Source organism: Rhinolophus hipposideros (genome assembly GCF_964194185.1).
Source record: "Rhinolophus hipposideros genome assembly, chromosome: 2".
Taxonomy (NCBI): Eukaryota; Metazoa; Chordata; class Mammalia; order Chiroptera; family Rhinolophidae; genus Rhinolophus; species Rhinolophus hipposideros.
This window is the reverse complement of record NC_138048.1, coordinates 86,484,248-86,504,770: the sequence shown is the minus strand read 5'-3', so window position 1 is coordinate 86,504,770 and position 20,523 is coordinate 86,484,248. Positions and strand designations below refer to the sequence as shown.

The following is a 20,523-nucleotide window of genomic DNA, read 5'->3' as shown; positions in this document are numbered from 1 at the left end:
TGTAATACATCATCTATATGTCACCTTGTGTGTTCACCACCCCAGAGTCAGTTCTCCTTCCATCACCATATATTTGATTGCTTTTACCCTCATCTACTATCTCCATTCCCATTACCCCCTGGTAACCACTAAACTATTGTCTGTGTCTATGAGTTTTTATTTCTTCATTTGTTTGTCTCCTTCTTTTGTTGTTTTCAGTTTTATATTCCACATAGGAAGTCGTATCGTTCTCGACTTTTTCTGTCTGACTTATTTTGCTTAGCATAATAATCTCAAGATCCATTCCTGAGGTCGCAAATGTGACTATTTCATCTTTTCTTATGGCAGAAGAGTATTCCATTGTGTATATATACCACATCTTCTTTATCCAATCTTCTATCGAAGGACACTTTGTTTGTTTTCATGTCTTGGCCACTATAAATAAAGCTGCAATAACTTTTCTGCTTTATTCCATCATAGACTTAGGTTTCACTTTCTATGGTCTTCTAGGTTAGTAACCATGCCTATATTACATTTTTAGCTTCAAACACGAGGGCCCCCCTCATCTACTACCATTTCTACTCAGATTATGCATTTTAAAATTATTGTGATTTGTGAGTCTTAAGAAAGAAGTAGAAATAAACATTCATCTTCGTATTCATTTTGCCATTTTTATTTGGAAGGCCTGGTTCCCTTTCTATGTCTAATAAAGTAGGCTTTTAGTAGCTACTTTGGAGCCTACCCATAATCAACAGCTGCCTCTTCAGTCCTTGGTGCATTTATTTATTTGAGGAACTGCTTTTTTCTTTCTTTCTTTCTTTTTTCCTCTATTTGCCATTTCCTAGGAGTAGTTCCCCTTGTCATAGATCACTGTCATTGCTTCAGCAGTCTGACTCAGGTATAGCTTCCCCCAGTTCCTGATATTTAATTTGTCTAGGCAAAAGAACATGAATCCATGGAAGTGGCTAGGTGTTCTCCCATAATGTCTTTACCCATCTTCAAAATCTATTCCCTATTGCCAGCATTTGAGCTACCCTCAGGCCAAAGATCACTCTTCTTTATAGAAAAGATGAACAGGAATGTAGGAATAAAAGAGTTCTACTTTATTTTTGTCATTTTCTAAAACTGAATTAATTATTAGCCCCTAGAAACAGATTATAACTTCCTTATGCTCTTGATTTTTCTAAATATAACTCGTATAGTGCATGTTGGTGCCCTAGCACTTTTGGTAAGTCTCAACTCATTAGGAGATGGCGGTTGCTATGGTATAGTCATTAAGACTACAGATTTTAGAAACAGACTACCTTCGTTTAAATACTGAGTCCATCACTTACCAATTGTGTGACACAGAAAATTAGTTAACTTTATTTCTTCATCCACAAAATGAAGTTGATAGTGTCTGCTGCAGAAGGCTTTTGTGAAACTCTTATGTGTAAACACATAAAACATTTGGCTCTGGACCTCGTCATTCACATAAGAAAATAGATGAGAAAGAATCCAGTAAGAGTATTTATGGCCTCAGCTATCTGTGCATGCCAAGCAAAGAGCATGGGAAATACACAAAGTGCATTTGAAACAGGGGTTACCAAAAGTTGGTAAATAACACTTCATAGGTTTCCTTGAACATTAGTTAAATTAGCTTAATGATAGAATTGTAGTAATTGTAGGGTAATTCGCTGAATCCAAATCCCACTTCCTCCTGGTAAAGTGCCTTCCTGAATACAGCTTCTGGGCTTGGGAAAAGCTGATCCCAACCCATCATTAGAGGTGAGCCCTGATTAGGTTTAAGCCTATCAGCAGGTATCATCTACTAGCCAAATATGAGAAACGGGAGATGAGCATGTGACCAGTTGCACACAAGAAAATGCATATTGGGGCCTTGGAAGAAAAAGCTTCTTTGCTTTTACCAGAAATTCACAGAGGAATTCTGTTATATCTCATTGCTAGGTGTGAATATGGCCACTGGATGCAGTTGAAAGCCATCTGTAAAGCTTTAGGATAACGAAGCAGTGAAATCACAGGTTATATTGCTGAGCTACTGAAGCAAGATTTACCTAGGGCTCAGACTTATTCTTGATTTTACTTTATGTAAACCAATACATTATTTTTATTGCTTAGCTGAGTTTGAGTTAGGTTTTCTGTTACTTGGCACCTGAGTGATACAATGATGGAATAGTATTGCCTCTTCAAAGGAAACAGAAGCAAATAACTATTGTTTACCAAGAGGAAATATATCTGTGTGTTTAAAAATGCACAAATCAGAGATTGCATGCATGAAGCAGCACACAGAGAAGCAGCTTGTGATGGTGAGGACAAAGCTGCCAGAAGAGAAGTGCTGTGTTGTAAGTAAGCTATAGGCCACCCAGTCAGGGGAAGGAAATTAATGCTTCATTTCTGAAACACATCATTATTTTCATTCAACCAACTGCTAAATATTTCTGTAGATGGAGAATCCCAGCTGAGCTTAAGATGACATCCAGACTGCTGGCTATGCGAGACAGATGACTTCCTAGAGCATATTGTCATGGCTCTATTTGAATTGAATAAAGAAGGGCTTTAAGGAGGAGTTCTAAAGCAATACAAGAGTGCTTTTGTATTATCAATCAAGAATAGGAGAGGAAACAGATTGACTTATTTATTTATTCATTCATTCATTCATCTTTAGCAAGGAACTATGGGAGAAAATGCTGAAGTTATATTTCAAAAGTTACTGTCGGGATTATTGAAATTTTTTGATAATGTTCTTCTTTGTCTGAATTATATCATCATGTAATACATCAGAGGTATATACATGTTCTACTCTAATGACCAAACATAGCTAAGGGTGCTGTGGAATAAGCTGGGCAGTGTGAATGACAGAGGTGCACAGGGCGCCCTCTAAAGGGGGGAGGTGTAGGGGAGGTAGCTGGGGTTGCAGCTGAGTCAACATTCAACTGAGAGTTGGGACTGGACTAACTGTGGGGCCAGTTTGGACATGAGTTGTCCTATAGACAGGCCAACAAAAACAACCAATAGAGAGTGGTATGTTAGATGACATACTTTGACGCAGAATTAAGGAAAGAAAGTTGGATTGCTTTTCAAGTGATTCTTAGTGAGATTATGGAATTAGAGTTTCTATCCCTCATAAATGTCTTTTTAGTGTTGGGGTTAAGAAGACTGAGTTAATATATGCAAAGAATTTCCAACAAAGTCTGGCACAGGGTAAGCACTAGAAGTGTGAGCTATTAATGATCTCATTGTAGAACAAAACATGCAGAAAGGCAAAGGAAAAAAGTGCTCTGGGCCATAGGCCTGGGCCTGTGATTAGGCTCAACCTTGCATGACCTCTCCAGATTTCTCCCTCAAGAATGGCCACTCATTAGCATCAGGCCACTTCCTCTGAAGCCCTTAATTCCACAGACAGAAATGAGAATACAGATAGATAGAGATCCATGCCAGAGGGCAGCATAAGGTCACGTCCTTTCAAATCTGTGAAAGACATTTGACCATATGCCCTTGCAAGGCCTGAGAGCTTAGTCGTCTTGGTCTTGAGTGCCAGGAGTACTCTGCAGGTGGAATGCAGGTGCAACGCAGATGTGGGATTTCTGGAAGAGGCTGTGGGGAGAGAGGTCATGGGCACTGTGCGGGGTATCTGTGCAGAACCCAAATTCCAGCTGGAGCAGCATTACCAGTCAGTATCATCCCATTTCCTTCCAAACATTAAACCATCCCTGTCTGCTGCGGGCTCCCAGGACAGCTCCCATGGTGACTGACCTCTATCACAGAAAACCTGGAGTAAAAATAAGGTGATGACTGACTCACCTCAGCTGAATCGTGTAGAGGGTGGAAGGGAAGATAAAAGCAAAAACTGCAAGCAAAGAGAAGGTGTTTGTTCTTTCCAAAAGAATGGACGGGGCTGGCAGCTAAGGAGCAGCCAGTGGGTTTAGTGTCAGATTTAAGGAGTGGGAACTCCCCACCTTCACCACTTCTCTATCATCACTATAACTAGGTTGCTCAGGGCAAACCTTGCCTACAATGGTGGCCTGGCAGACAGTGAGAGAAACCAGCCAACTTCTTTCGAAGCTGATTCAGATTCAATCCTGAAGCAGAAGAGAACCAGATCATCTTGATCTACACAACTTGTATGTGGAGATGGTTCCCTGTAGGTGTGACATCCAAGTCTGTCCCGTGTGACCCAGAAATCCTGGGGATCACAACTTGAACTCTTTCCCATTGAGAAAAGACTCTTGAGATGTGGTTTCTCTGATATATGTTTCAATGAGAGAACAAAATATGCTATTATTCCCAGGAGACACCCCCCATCCCCACCCCCCAGATTTAGTAAAACTTTCTAGGAGCTCTATATCTAGAGCTGAACTACAATGGGATTAAGCTTAGGATTTCCTACACGTTACAATCAATAACCGCTCCTCACTCTCATTTCTTGACATGTGGGTAAGAGCCTCAGCTGCTTTTCTCTGTTTGGGTTATCAAAAGACAAAAATAGCCACCTCTCTTCATGGAACACTCCAATGGGTTTCCCTTCTGACTACTGTATGCCTTTGGCATAATACCTTAAGACAGAAAATCAGTGATGGACTACGCATATAGGATCAGGATTGTGGACCAGGCATCAGCTCTGGCCATAGAGTGTGGGTATTGTAGAAAGTCATAAGAGAGCAGTGATGAGGACCCAGTGTTTGGTGGCAGATTGGGGGAGATTTCAGCAAGTTTCTGAAGTGTGACTGGAGATAAGCGTTGTTTGTGTGAAGGCAGGACACTGACAACGACTCACAGATGCAAGAATAACTAGTGGCTTTCCCAGTCAGGCCCAAGTGAGTCCTGTCCTACCCAGGCAGACTCAGGAGATAACTCTAGGGATGAGGGAAAGGTGTTAACAAAACCAAGGGGAGGAGGCATGGTAGGGTGAAGAAAGAGAAAGAAATCTTGAGGGAGAAGGTCCAGGAGAGATGGTCCCTGCTGATGGAAGGTAAAGGGCACTCCATGAAGGATGTGCCAAGAATCCAGGTTAAATAGAACAAAGAAGCCAGTCCTAATGCTTTGCCCCAGAAGAACTCTTGATGAGTTATTATAGAGCCTTTCATCCTACAGTAACGTACTAGTAAAATATTCTCCAGGATTATTGTGTGCATGTGTGTGTGTGACTTGCTAAAGACCCTTTTCTTATCATTCATTCCATGTTAGTGCAGGAATGACACATAACACATCTGCTTCTCTTCCTTTCTACTTGGTTCATGACCAATTAGAAAGGTTAGACAGAGTGAACATGAGAGATAGGAGGAGAGTCTAGAATCCACGATATTTAAACTCTGATAGGCTCCACCTCACAAAATCCCAGCTTCCCAAATACCTTGTTGCTGTAAACTTCCACCATTCCCAGATACAGGAGAAGAGGCAATAAAGAACACAGTAATGGTGATTGCTCCAAGTCATCAGATATACGAGAATGGACAATAAAATTTGGTGCCAAAGAAGCTCCCTACTATCTCCAGCTTGGTCCGATGACCCTGAGTAATTAGTCACGTAAGTGAGGTCAAGATAGAAATGTTACTACTCTGAGTGGGGATCTGAGGTACAAAGTCTGGTAAAACGTCTTTGAGAGCTTCCATCTCTAACAGTGATACAATAATAAACTAAACTTTCAAGTAAGCCCAAGACTGAAGGGCATTACAAACTATATCTCACATTTTAGAAGTGGTTAGTGGATGTGTCAGGAAATGCGAAGTGTTTGCAACTATAGCAGAGAAACAAAGCCCCACAGCTTAGGAGAGATTTCTAACAGAAAGCAATAAGAAAAAACAATTGAAACTCATATAGTCCTTACTCTGTGCCAGGCATTGTTCTAACACTTCACATTTGAAGTTTTAACATATTTAATCCTCACAACACCCCTATATAGGGAAGAAGAAGAGCGTGTACCAGCTAAAGGAAAACTATACCAAGGCCCAGTACTCGTGTGTGTATGTGTATGATAGAAAGAGAGACTGTGTATCTTCCATAATAATCAGATGTATATATTTACCTGTTTTTTTCTCAGTCTTCTTTAATAATTACTTTAAAGCAACATTAAACAGATTTACCAGTTTCAGAGAAAATAGATTCCTCTTAGACCCTGTCAGATGGCCTCTTGAACCTCAAACTCTACAGTTTGCATCTTGATACTCTTTTTTCTTCTCCCCTCACTGCTGTGTGTGTATTTGTGTGAGTGTATATTTGTGTGTGTTATCCTGAGTGAGTGAATGAATGAAAATATCTGTACATATATCATTAATTAAAGCATCATGACGTAGTTGATGTAGTAGGACATAGCCTAGTATAAGTAAAAGTATGATCTTTGGGATAAAATATTCTTAGGTTCAAATTCCAGCTTTGGGAAGTTTATATAATCTCTCTGAATCTCTTCATTTATATAATGGCTGTACTAACGTTTATCTCATAACAATGTTATCACAATTGGATGACAAGTAGAAAGTATGTAACTTTCTACTGGTTGTCAAATCCCAGCTGCACCCTCTATTAACTCTGTGTGGCCTTGGCCAAGAAACTGATTTAGTCTGGATTTAGTCTGGAAACCTGGATTTCCCCAGAGCCTCTCCTGTCCAGTGAACAAATACACACAAGACCCACCGCCCAATGCCTGGCACACAGGAAGCACTGAATAAATGATTGTTGCTATAATTACCGTTGTTAGTTTCCGTCACAAATATATTCTTGTTTGGCACTTCTGCCACATAAATATGTTGTCTATGTTTGAAACGCCAGCTTTCTAAAATAAATTAGATAATTTTTCAGCTGTAGCACACCTTCATTTATTCCAGAGGTAGTGAAGCCTTTCTCTGAAAAACCACATCCAATGACAGGTGATTGCCACAAGGTGGCTCCAGATCAGTTCTATTATTTACCAAGTATTAAATCACCTTTCTGAAAGTTGTTTTTCAAGAAATACCATGAAAACCACTGTGCTTTTGTTTGTTTTATAAAGAAATGTAGCACTATAAAACCCGGGCTTCTTCATCTTTTCTATTTTTTTTTCCGTGTCCTTGTTACAGATAGGTACTATTTCAACTGAAGAATATACAGAGGGTGCCAAAAAAAATGTATACACATTTTAAGAAAGAAAAAAACTATTAAAATTGAAATACTCAATATATACCGATAGGAAAAGATGAATACAAGTCATGTGTAGTCATTATTTTGGCATTCCCTCCATATATTCAGACAGAGCCCTAAAGATAATCTGATCATGGTTGATATTCACTCAATCATGTCATTTTGCTATATTGATATTACTGTCTGAAATTATACTTTTGGTTCTTATTTAAAATTGTATGCTATCTAGTATTTTCCCAAATATTACAAAAAAGCTAGTTGTTTTCCTAACAATCCTGCTCATTTTGTTTGTTTGTTTGTTTGTTTTTATTAGTTTCAGGTGCACAAGACAAAGTAATACTTAGACGTTTATCATTTATATCCCCCATCCACTACCCCTCTGACATCGCACACAGCCATTACATTTCCACTGTCTCTATTCCTAATGCTGTACTCCGCTTCTTGTAAGTATACACACACACACACACACACACACACACACACACACACACACACACAAGCTTGTAGTTGACATTCACTATTGTTCAGCTTCAGAAAAAAGCTAGTTTTAAAAAATACAATAATGGAAGACTGATTTTGTTTTGTTTTAGAAGATTGATTTCAGGACAATTCAATTTTTGAGCTTTATTTTTCAAATTAAATGGAATGTCTGAGGCTTTCAACAATGCTTTTGATGGTATTTGCTTTCACTGTTCAAGATCCCAAGTGCTTCGGACAAATTTATTTAAGAGATGTGGAGAGGTACAGGTACAGCCCAACCATCAATGTATATGGTCTCAGTACAGCTCAGTGCTGCCTTTATTTACCCGGAATGCTTTTTTCCAGTTTGAAATGTCACAACCATTAATTGTGGGAAAAGATGTTTTCTCATTGATCTCTCCTGAAAGTATGAGTGAGACTCTAACACGGCTGTTAAACCCTCCTCCCAGGCTTACTGCTGGGAGTTTATTTTTAGCATTTTTCTTTCTCCTAGAAATTGGAGTTCTGCTGTTTCTCTCTTCCTGAGAAAATCGCTGGCTTAGACTTAGCATACCTCCAGCATGGGCTTCTAGATCAATTGTGAGAATGTTGTTTTCTGGCCCCCAATTTTCATTTTTAATTGGCTGCATTAGAAGGTATATGTTATGAATGTACATTTCATAATCTATAATACTTTTCCATCAGTAAAGTCCCCTTCTGAGTAGGATAGTCAGAACATAACACGCACACATATACATGTGTGTAAGCACCATTTATTCGGCATTTTTATTTTATGCCTGCGGATTATGCTATTTTATTTACATTTGGATTTGAGCATGGGATTTATGCAGGACCTCCTGAGAGGGCCTGTAAGCCAGTTTACCACACTCCTACTCTCGTCTCTCACATGTCAGTTGCGTTCACTCAGACATTCTGACTGCACTCAGTGCATTTGCGGTTTTGACCCTTGCCTTAAGGGTTCTGAAGAATCAGGGTAGGACAGCCAAGTGCACCTAGGGGAAAAGAGAAGTGGGAAAGAGTTTGTCTTATGAATGGATAATTCATAGGCTAGGGGCCAATTTGGCTTTAAGGGAATTAAACAGGGCTTTAGGACCTGTCTAGGAAGTGTAAATGAGATGAATGATTCTTCCACCTGCACTTCTGTGACTCTCTCCTTCACTGTTCACAGCACTTGGAACAGAAAGAGGCATGTGTAGTATGGAAAGCCTACGTGATAATGAACACAAGATGATTAAATATTAGAACCCAGCTATGGGGTTCTCTGTAGCACAACTCAAGAAGCAACAGGGAGTGTAATTGTTTCTATGCAATGGAGGAGTTGCTCAGGTTACAACAAATCCAGAAATATTTCTGCCAAAATCCAGAACAGGACGAGACACTCTCAGCAAGGGACCAATCAGAGATCTAGAATATGGCACAGATAGAGAGATATCATTTCAGGAGAATAAGTATAATAGCTAGGGCAAGAATTTTGTTAAGAAAGCTGGAGTTATATAGGTGATGTTGGATCTGCCGGCAGTTTCTGAGTCTGGGCCGGGATTGTGTCTCGTGAAGTCGAAGAATGGAAACACAGACCAGGGAGAGGCAAAAAGGTTTTTAAAAGAGGATAGTTTATTACAAGCAGGAGAAGAGGTTGCAGCTCTAGAGCAGGAGGGGGTCCCAATTGGGTGCCCCCTGACTGAGGCAAAAGCTCTTACTTTTATACCTTCCCTTGCCTGCTTGGGGAAGGGGAACTGTTTGGAGAAGGGAACTTGTTTGAAGAAGGGAACTGGCGCCTTCTAATGAAATTCATCTACCAGGTTTGTTCTGCTTGCCCATCCTAAAGGAATTAGCAAAGTAACCTACTCTTATCTATCAGATCAGCTCCGTGTGTCAGGCCAAAATGAATTTTATAATTAACCTCAAGGCCTTGTTACATTATGTCCTGGAGCGAAGGAGTGATTTCAAAACCTGAAGTTTTAGTATATGACTGTCTTTTCTTTATTCCACCAGGGACCTCCCTATCTACCTAGGGACATGCTAACTCTCCTGTCTCAGGAGCAGAAAGAATTTCATTAAGCTTTATGTAATTCTGACCACAGGCAGCTATAGCATACACAGAGTAACTCTGAGTGATGGCAGATGGAGAGAGAATTCTCTTTAACTAGTGACTAAGTCAATGACATAAAAAAAAAAAAAAAAAAAAAAAAAAAAAAAAAACAGCCTACCGGGGGATCAGTTGAGGGTATAAATCCAGGACAAAGAACAAACAAGAAGGTAGAACATACAGTTTAATCAGGTTGCACATTTCTCTTTTGTTCATTGGGATGAGTGTGTGTGTAGATAAAATATATTTTTAAAACATGGTTAAGTTAATTAACCTAGAAGAGCCCTGATATTCAGAACTTTCAACTCAGTCCTTGCTCTAAGTCCATTATCAAATATCTTCCAGATGCATCAATGGAAGAAAACTACACTTGCTACCTCAACTGGATTTTCTTGGTTATATGTCGCCTATAACATAAAGACACTAAAAATTGACAAACAAAGTTGGCAGGAGCCAGAGTGAGACAAGCAAGGCACAATTTTTGTTTTGTTTTAATTTTTATTGGGGAATATTGGAGAACAGTGTATTTTTCCAGGACCCGTCAGCTCCAAGTCAAGTCGTTGTTTTCAATCTAGTTGTGGAAGGTGCAGCTCAGATCCAAGTTAAGTCGTTGTTTTCTTCAATCTATTTGTGGAGGGCGCAGCTCACTGGCCCATGTGGGAATCGAACCAGAGACATTGGTGTTATGAGCACAGTGCTCTAACCAACTGAGCCAATGGGTGACCAGCAAAGCACAAAATTTAAGGTGGCACTCACTTTCCTGGTTGTGCAAGTGCAAGGTCAGCACCTGATGGTGAGATAGTGAGTGCCACCTTATATTGTACACCCTAGTTTTCTCATTTACTTTACCTTAATCCTAGTTCAAGCTTCATGGGTTCTCTCCCCATATTTGCCATATATGTCCAAGTAAGACATATTTGGTATTGTTGCCACTATTTTCAGGAGAAAGCTTGGCAGGAAAAACTGGATTCTTCATCTACGACAATGCCAACATGTTTCCTTCTGCCACCTGTTCTGTGAGACAGAAAGTCAACTTCAGCTGTCTGATTCCACCCACCCCAGCAGCTGCTTGGACCTGCTCCAGGCAGTACACAACAGGTGTGTGTGTGTGTGTGTGTGTGTGTGTGTGTGTGTGTGTGTGTGTATACCAGAGAAATGAGAGAAATATTTTTAAGACTTGACAAGAATCTACGCCGTTCTTTAGACATTTTTCCATAGTCTCTTTATAATGTATCCTTACTGTTAATAGAATTGGATGATGTAACACTCATACGTTTCAAAAGCAAATAAAAACACCCATCAGTTGTTTGATATTGATAGATCTGATATCACAGTCTTGGGGAAAAAAAAAAACAAACCCAAAAAGATTATTTTACTGAATTATGTATTTTTAGAGCTGAAAGAAAACTTAGCAAACTTCTATTTCTCCCTTTTCATTTTATATACTTTTGAAAGGTGCGTTTGATTGCAAAATAAAATTGTCCTGGACGTATTGTGAGAAATGTTCAAATGCCCTTAACAATTCAATTAAATGTAAGTATGTGAAAGTCTACAATGCACCAAGATAAATGAAATTAGAGTTAAGGAATATAATACCCATGTGTCTTTTAAGAGTCATAGTGTAAGAAAAGAAATTACAATTCTAAAATCTGATGTTATTGGATTATATGGGAGAAATAAAGTTAATGAATCATCAGTTACATCAGAAAATTGCCCAAGCAAAGAACACTCTGACCCCATAAAAAATGGAAATCACTCTAGGTTTCTCTATTACCTAAAACAGGATAATGGGGAGTAAAGCCAAGATTTTTACCTGGGATGATTATGAATCTGTAATCCAGCAGTATTTTTAAATGGATTCTTTCAGATACTCAAAGGCAGTAAAATTAGAAAGATAAAATGTATTTTCTACATTAAATGTGTTTCAGGAAGGACTGAATATCTCTTTCTAAGTCGAGGTACTATATTATGACATTAGTAATTCAACATACTGTAATCAACCAATACATACTGTAATCTATCAATAGTATAAAATATACCGTGAAATAATAGCTGGTGGAAAATGGCTGGATTTCATTTAATTAAAATAATGTAGTTTTTTGGGAAACTTTTGCAGATATGCAAACCATCTTTCAGAAACCAATTAAAATCAATATTTTAAAAATAAACTTAATCTACTCTCCCATTGATACATATTAATTGAGATAAAATCAGCAAAGCAACATACCCATTAGAATGTATTTACAAAAATTTCCGATTTAAGGTTTAAAAATATGACTTCAATCACTTCAAATAAAAAGGAAAAAAATGTTTGAAATACTAAATTAAACCTAATGGTTCTAATTTAAAATAACGTGGCTGTTTGTCAGATTATATAAGAAATGCATGCTTCTTTTAGAAAATACAGGAATTTAGGAAGGAAGGAAGGGAAGGAAAGAAAGAAGAAAGGGAGGGAGGGAGAGAGGGAGAGAGAGAAAAGCAAACAAAAGTACACGTATTCCCACTGAGCAGATATGAAGTGCCCTAAACATTTTAAATATGACCAAGACTCATGCATATATAGACAATTATGTCTTTTCAACTTTCAGTAAATCAGAGGTTTTTGTTTGTTTTGATTTTTGATGGTCTACAATTGTCTTCTCCTTCCTTCTTCTTCTAGATTTGTAATGCCTTTCATACATATTTTATGTGAGGCTCAAAAATAATTGAACAACAAGGTGAACAGTATAAAGGTAAATTACTGGATTGAGATTCAGGATATGTAAAATCTAGGCCTGGGTAAATGAGGCTTAAGTTTGGCCTGGTCTCACAGGCCCTTCAATCAGATACTCAGATTCGTTGGAAACCCTCTAGATCCTTTATAAACTTCATCCAATTTCTGAAAGTATTTTTAATTTTCTATATAGATTTCTATATAGTTCTATATAGAACTCATCACTACCAGATATTGTCTTACTTGTTTGGTTACTGTCTGTATTACCAAACTAGAATGTAGACTCCAAGAGATTAGATTCAGCCTATTATCCGCCTTGTTCACTACTACATACACAGCACCAAGACAATATAATAAGAGGTCAATAAAAGTCCTATGTAACCTAAACATAAGGTAAACTTTTCCCAAAAATTTCTAGAAAAGAAAATAACCACCTGTACTCAAATCCTTATGCAGTCTCTTATGTTATGGGTCACTGTCATAAGCCATAGAATACTGCTTAGGGTATCAGAAACTACCCTACAGTCTTTTTTCTACAACTAATGCTAATTTTGATGTTTACAAAGATCCTCTGTAAGAATTAATAAAAGGAAAACAAAAAAATTTAACAATTTCAATGTTTATTCCTGGATTTTGACATTACTTTTGCATAAGTTGGAAGCCATTATAAATAAGGCTTTTAAAATTTACTTTATAAAGCAATTATGGTTATTGCAAATGAGAATTAAGACTATAAACCTAGAAAACCTAAAGGAAGAAAAAAAAGAAAAAAACTATACTAAGGTATGTGAGTGGGAACTCCAGTGTCAACATCACACATACTGTCATGTAATACTGTATCTGAAAACAACTGACGTATAAGTGAAGCTGCTATGATGACTTAGAAATACTCTGATGATGACAAAGACAGTGATGTCCAAGATGCACTTTAAGAGGTTGAATAAATTTTTCAAATGTTCCTGGGGGGGAGAAATCAATATTTCTAAGTTACTCTATTTAGATAATATGTAGTAATTCAAATATATGTATGACAAGAGTAATAAGTTAAATTCTACAATTAGAAAATTTGCTGTTTCATCAACACCCTATCAAGGTTACATTTTCACACGAGACAAAAGATTTCTTTGGTGGAGCCTTCTCACTGGAATAAAAATAATCTATTTTAAAAATATATCCTGCTATGTATTGTGTGGTACTTCAATATGAAATTATATTCTTTTCAGTTCTCTATAATACTACTCAATCTTTAACTTTTGCTTCTAAGCTATTTCTTCTATTCTCTTTTTCAAAAACTCCTGGTAAACAAGTTTTGGAGTCTTTCCATAGTGTATCTGTCTCTTAACTGCTATTTCTTGTATAGTTTTCAATGCCTTACATCGTGGGGGCTGGATTCTGTGTATATTTTACAGTACCCTTTTTCTAATATTTAAAATTTTTCTCTTCAACTGTATTTCTTCTTCAATTAATACTGCTTATTATATTTTCTACAATGATATTTTTAATTTCTAAGGTTTTTACTTGATTCTTTTTTCATATGCTACTGCTTTTGTTTTCCATAATCCTTATATTCTTAGGATTGTTATTCTTTCATCTCTCAGCAGAATCTTGTCAAAAATCTTAAACACAGCTGTTTTAATTTTTCAGATAGCTTTATTTTTTTCATTTCATCCAGAATGATTGTATATCCCAATCTTTAATTTTCTTGTTTATTTTTTCACTTATAAAATTTCTGATGTACTTCAGAATTTTGGTTTTCAATCTCATTTTGCTGGGAGTTTTTTTTTTCCTCCAGTGTTCTTTGTTTTTTTATGCACTGTTTACATCTTTACCTCTCCTAGTGATGTACAACCTAGACAACTGGGGACCCCAATCCAGAATGAGGTCCTGTCTGTGACTATGAGCTTACCCAAGAATGATACTGGGGGCAAATGCAAGTCCAGGCACTGTGTCAATGGGCAGATTGGCACAAGTCTTGGGTGCAAGGTAGTTTTTGCTTTCTCCCTCATTCTAGTTAAGTGACTGTACATAAGCTGTAACTTCAGTTGTTGGTCAAAGGCCTTTTTTTAATGCTTCTCACAGATTGGGGAACTCCTTACCCCCAGGCTTTTATTTCAACCTGTGGGCCAGGTTCTTGTCCCCTGTTTTTCTTAGACCGCAGGAGCTAAAAGTATAGCCATGTCTCCAGCTTCTGTTCCAGGATCTCAGCAGGCCCACTTTCATCCCAGTATTTTTCCACCAAAGTTACTGATATTGTTTCTGAGCAATACTATAGCTTTTTATCTTTTCTCTTCCTATTATAACTATCATTGTTATGTGTTTGGAGTTTAAGGGTTAAAATGGTCTCAGTTTTGAATAGCACCAACAAAATCATTTTCATCACAAGGAACAAAAGTAGAAGATTCTTTATACCTAAAGTAAATCAACTTTTCTCCACATAAAATTCAAATCCAGGGGCTTGTCTCATTTACTACTGTATGACCAGCTCTTAGAATGTATGAGGTATACAGTAGGAACTTAATTAACATTTCTCAACTGAGTGATTTGCTGTTCATTGCTGCATTAATGAGGCAAGGAAGATGAAAGGACAAGAGGAATGTAAAATTAACACTGGACAGTATGAGGTTATCTTTGATTCATTTATAGTCTAGTGGAAGTGGCAATGCTAATCTACATGAAACAATACACAGTATAAGACGATATGCAATAAATTTCTCAACTGGATCCTGCCAACTATCCATGTGCCAAGTGCCATAGTATTTGATAAATTTACAAAGTACATCCAGCCATAACTTTGAATAGAAGATAGAGCAGGGAGAGATGTAAATAATTGCTATCAATTTTTAAATTAGAAGGAGGAGGTTTGTATAAGCTGTTTCATTTGTTGTATTTAGTTCCTGGTGGCTAGAAGGATGCGGTCACAACTTTAGGGAAATAGTATGTAACTGTGCAATGTCTCTAAGGTAGGCAGTAAATGTCAGAGCTTAATTTTACAGAGCTATTTCTTTATTAAATATGTAATTTCAGACTGCAGAAAACTTGCTTACAGACCTGAGTGAATGCATAACGTTTCAATTCTTTTCAGAAGAAAGACTCTTTTATAATAAGCGGTGTCTCCATGGTAACTATAAAGGCAAATCTTGCTTTGTGTATATTGTATCAACACCAATAACGGCTGGGATAGGTTGAACAAAAATGGCATGGGAGCATAAGCTGGGGAATTTGGAAAGAGAGTGAGTAAGGGAAATAGCCCGAATCACACAATGTAATTTAAGACTACCTTGATTCATTAGTACTGCTTTTGAAGAAATCAGACTTTAAAACCTATTTTTTTTTAAAGATACTTTTCTTCCTCCATCCTGCTCAAATCAAAGATGGGCCAACTATTATTTTATTTTTTAAAGAAAAATAAATTACTTCAATTACATGTATTTTAAAAATCAGTGAGCATTGAGAAATAAGGACATATTTTTTTAAATCGATGTCCTTGACAAGCACCACACAAAGAAAGTGAAAACCGCATATATATGCCCAGGCTCAGATAATGAATTAATGCAAGAGGAAAGCTGTACTGTTGAGGGATTTCTTTTCACACTTCAAAAAAACACTGTATAATGCATGTCCATATAGCACAAAGACGCTGTAGGACTGAGTCGCGTGTTAGTAGATGCACCACAAACAATAAAAGCAACGCACCAATGGAGGATGGTGGCTTTATTTGCTGAATGAAACTGTATTTTCACATGTTACATTGTGGCTAATAATATGTACGAAATGTTTAGTTCACTTTTCTTAGGTATGTGGAAAAATAATTACAATGAGATAATGGAATTATCTATATAATTTTAATTACTATAATATTTATTTTGAGACAATTAGAGATTCATATGTAGATGTGAAAAAAATCCAGAGATCTCATGTATTTTTACTCAGTTTTTCTCCAATGATAACATCTTACAAAAATATATTCCAATATCACAAGCAGATATTGACACTGATGCAGTCCACAGATCCAGATTTCCTCATTTTTGCTTATAGCTCTGTGGTGTGTGTGTGTGTGTGTGTGTGTGTGTGTGTGTGTGTGTGTGTGTGTGTGTGTGTGTGTGTAATTCTATGTGATTTTATCACCTGTGTAGATTTGTGTATCTCCCCCCACAGTAGTGACAGAAAGTAGTTCTATCACCACAGGAGCTCTTGGATTGCCCTTTTATAACCACACTACTGCCTTCCCACCCTGTTCCCTCTCCCTAACCACTGACAGCCCTAATCAGCTCTCTATAATTTTTGCCATTTCAAAATGTTATATAACTAGAACCTGGGCCGAACCTTTTAGGAATGGCTTTCACCACTCCGAATAATTTATTTGTGATCTATGTCCAAGTGCATCAACAGGTCACTCCTTTTTCCTGGTGAGTAGTATTCCAGAGTACGAATGTGCCATAGTTTGTTTAACCATCCACCTGCTGAAAGACATCCGGGTTGTTTCCAGTTTGGAACTATTAGAAATAAAGCCATTATGAACATTTGTATACAGGTGTTTGCATGAAAACAAGTTTCCATTTCTCTGAGCTAAGTGGCCGTGGTGCAATGGCCTGACTATATGGTAATTGTGTGTTAGTTTTATAAGAAATTGCCGAACTGTTGGCCAGAGTGTGTGCCATTTTACATTCCCACCAGCAATATATGAGTGATCCTTTCCGACATAATTTTCTCAAGCTAATTAAAATAACTGTTTGCCCCACCAGAGCAATGGAATTACGACTGTTTGCTGTTGCCAGAGTTTTTATGCTCAGTTGGCCTGGATTCAAAATCTTGCTCTGCCACTTGATAGCTATGTGCCCTCAGATATGTTATGATTGCACCTAACCTCAGTTTTCCTATCTGCAGAACTGGAGCAATAATATTCCTATCTCACAGGCATGTAATGGAGGTATAATAATCATTATTGTTTGATATATTATTTAAAGCATGATTATAAAAATGTTAAAGAGAGGTGTATATGATGTTAATAATGCAAAACACCACATACTTTATTATGATGCTCTGACAGTGTTGGTAGAAGAAAAAACTTCTGGGACTGTCTCAATGTTGTGATATAATTATGGGTTTATACATCGATCCTTTCCGACTTGAAATTTATTACATAATTGATCACAGTGAAATAGTGGCAAAATGACAATGTTTTGAAGTGTGGGAAAGTGGAAAGGAACAGAATTATTCCTTCAAAGTCATACCAAATGGGAAAGCCTGAGTTATGGAAAAGTTCAATTTTATTGCAAGTTGATTGGACGGGAAACAAGATGGCACTAGTGATCAGATGGAAGCAATAAAAGGTGGCAAGATGGCTGATGACACATCAGTAGCTCAGTTCCTCCCTGCCATCAGTTACTACTTCTAAAGAAAGGTAAACAGAAGAATAAAGTGTTTACTTTTTAAATCTTCTACCAAAAGAAGTCATTTCAAAGGAAATGATAATAATCAGAATCTGACCCTAAAAGGAGCTGTCATTTCAGTTTGTTTTGTTTTGTCTTTATTTGTGTCTCCGTCTGTAGCTGTGTGTATGTGTGTGTGTGTGTGTGTATGTATGTGTGTTGAGACAGAATACAATGCAAGTAGCTATAACGTTCAAGTCTTGCTACATAAATTTAATACAAATCATTTTATATTTACTAAAATTCATTTAATTTATGAGAGAAATACATGTGATAATTGAAACTTGCAACTTTGTGTGGAAGATTCACCTTTGGCAGGAGCTACCCTACCATGAGATAGGAAAAGCAAAGTAAATTTGTATTAACATCTTATGTCGATGTATAAAAGATATGAAAATGCCACTTTTAGTAGAGAGCAAGTTCAGTACAGCATGGATTCTGTGTGCTGAAATCTGGCTTACCTGGTTTTTAATTTGCATCATAGAGCATTTGAGAAAGTTATTAAAGCTTGATTTGTTTAACAGTCTATTAAATTGTGGCACCCATAGAATGGTAAGCAGAGTTTCAATTTTCTTGTGTTTTTTATTGTTATTTCTATGGAATTTAGCTCCTCCTTATCTCAAGTAAAAGTTCACCAAATGCATTTTGTTAGACTTTTATTTCCCAATGTGCCATGTGTTGATTGTTTAAAATGCTGGATTACCTCTCTGGTTTATTAAAATAAGACATTTCCATATTAATTCTCTTTTCTAATAGTGTTTAAAGAAAATATTTCTGATTACTTATTTCTTATATTTCACATATATATATTTTACTTAAATTGTTTTACAGCTGTTAGTAATAAAAAAAATTGTCTCTAAAGGGAGGCTATTAAAGGGAGGCTCTTTATTACCCATATAACAAGAAATTCAAGGTAAAGCAGCCTCTGGATGGTTAGCTTAGTGTCTCAATAATGTCCTAAATGGCTGTCTTCCCATCTGTTTACTTTGTCATCCTTGATATGTGAAATCATTCCCCTCATGGTCACAAGATCCCTGCAGAAGCTCCAGGCATCACGTTTTCAGAAATCAATGTCAAAAGGCAGAAAAGGGAGTATTTCTCCCTTATGTTTCCTTTTATCCAGGATGAGAAACTTTTCTAGAAAATCTCTTCTCTGTGTCATTGGCCATAAGTGAATTACATGTCCAACCTTAAACAAATCCCTTGGTCCCAATTCAATGGTACAAAAAAGACAAGCTTAAGCAACTATGAAAGAGGAATGGATAACATTAGGCTATAAAAAAGCCACACACACACACATACAAAGGCAAACAAACAAAAGCCACTCATGAGTAACATCTTATTATGGTCTTTAAAGACAAAAAAAAAAAAATGGGATGGGCTTTGGCTATGTAAACTAAACCTCTGAGCCTCAAGTTTTTTAACCCATTCAATTGCCTTCTTTGTTTAACCATTCACCTAACTCCTCTGCAATATACGTGTATGTTAACCTTGTTCTTTCCCTGCAAAGGTGCAACATTAAAAAAAAAAAAAAAAAAAACAGATGAGGCCAAGTAATACAAATTTTAGAGCTTGAATATCCTAGATTTCCTGATAGCCCATTTCAAATTCTGCAAAAAACTCCTAACATGATTTTGAAGAATCTACAGCAATGACAATGCTTTGGTGTAAAAAATTCTAATTTTGTTATTTAAAATGGTTTGTAAAAGTTGCATCAGCCTTTAAAAAATGTAGGTAAATGTAACATATATGTAGAACCATATATATATATAATCTCTGAAATCCTGTAATTGTCTCCATTTATCCATCTGATTTCAAACAGATGATCTAAAGCTCATACACTATGCTGGATGTCATTCTAGATGCTGGAGACTGAGTAAACACTGGGAGGCAGAAGTCCCTTCCTTCTCCAAATCACCTCCACACTCTTGCTTGTACCAGTGAGTATTGATTTCCTTAGTTTCAAACCAATGACTTATCCCTAAAACTCAACTATTTCTTTTTAAAAATAATTAAAACAAATTTCAATTACAGTTCACATACAATATAATATTAGTTCCAGGAGTACTGCATAGTGGTTAGACATTTATATAACTTAGGAAGTGATCACCCAGATAAATCTAATACTCACCATACATAATTACAATATTATTGTCTATATTGTCTATATTCCCCATGTCGTGCAATTTCATCTCCAAGACTGTTTTTATAACTGCCTGTGTGTACAACTTAATCCCTCCCCCCTTTTCACCCTCAACTGTTTCTTTAGACTCATTTTTCCTATGTAGGAAATACCAAAACAAAAAAAAAATCAAATTCTTTTAGTTGCTTTACTCCACTTAATCACTAGATGGCACCCAAAGAATCTATTTCTCTCCAGCTGACTGGAGAAAAAGTACAGATAAAACATCCGCTGTTCTCAGTGTGAAATGGACAAGGTCTCCGCTGTCTGTTCAATTTCTATTTTACTTATCTGTTATTTGGGAAAAGATGCACAGATGTTTTTCATTATCACTTGGCACTCACAGTGAATTTTTAAAAATAGCCTTTTCAAGTCCACTACAATTTTGTAAGGACCTTTCCTTCACAATAAGTCATTTCTATTCCTTTATCTTACACAACAGCAGTTATTTTTCCCTTCTCTTACTCTGATGCATACACTGCTCTACTTTTTTGGAAAAAAAACAAACACAAAACACTTGAGTGATTCTCTTCTCTTGAGAATT

The 20,523-nt window shown here is 36.9% G+C and overlaps 1 protein-coding gene across 1 annotated transcript in view; it reads left to right on the top strand.

The window, feature by feature from the left end:
* The window catches only part of LOC308510241 (uncharacterized protein), a gene marked incomplete at its 5' end in the record, with an annotated part of 153,143 nt that extends 133,406 nt beyond the window's left edge, over nt 1–19,737 (top strand). Inside the window, one exon of the mRNA XM_081079372.1 lies at nt 19,660–19,737. The remainder of the gene's footprint in view (nt 1–19,659) is intronic.
* Nucleotides 19,738–20,523: the final 786 nt, after the last annotated feature.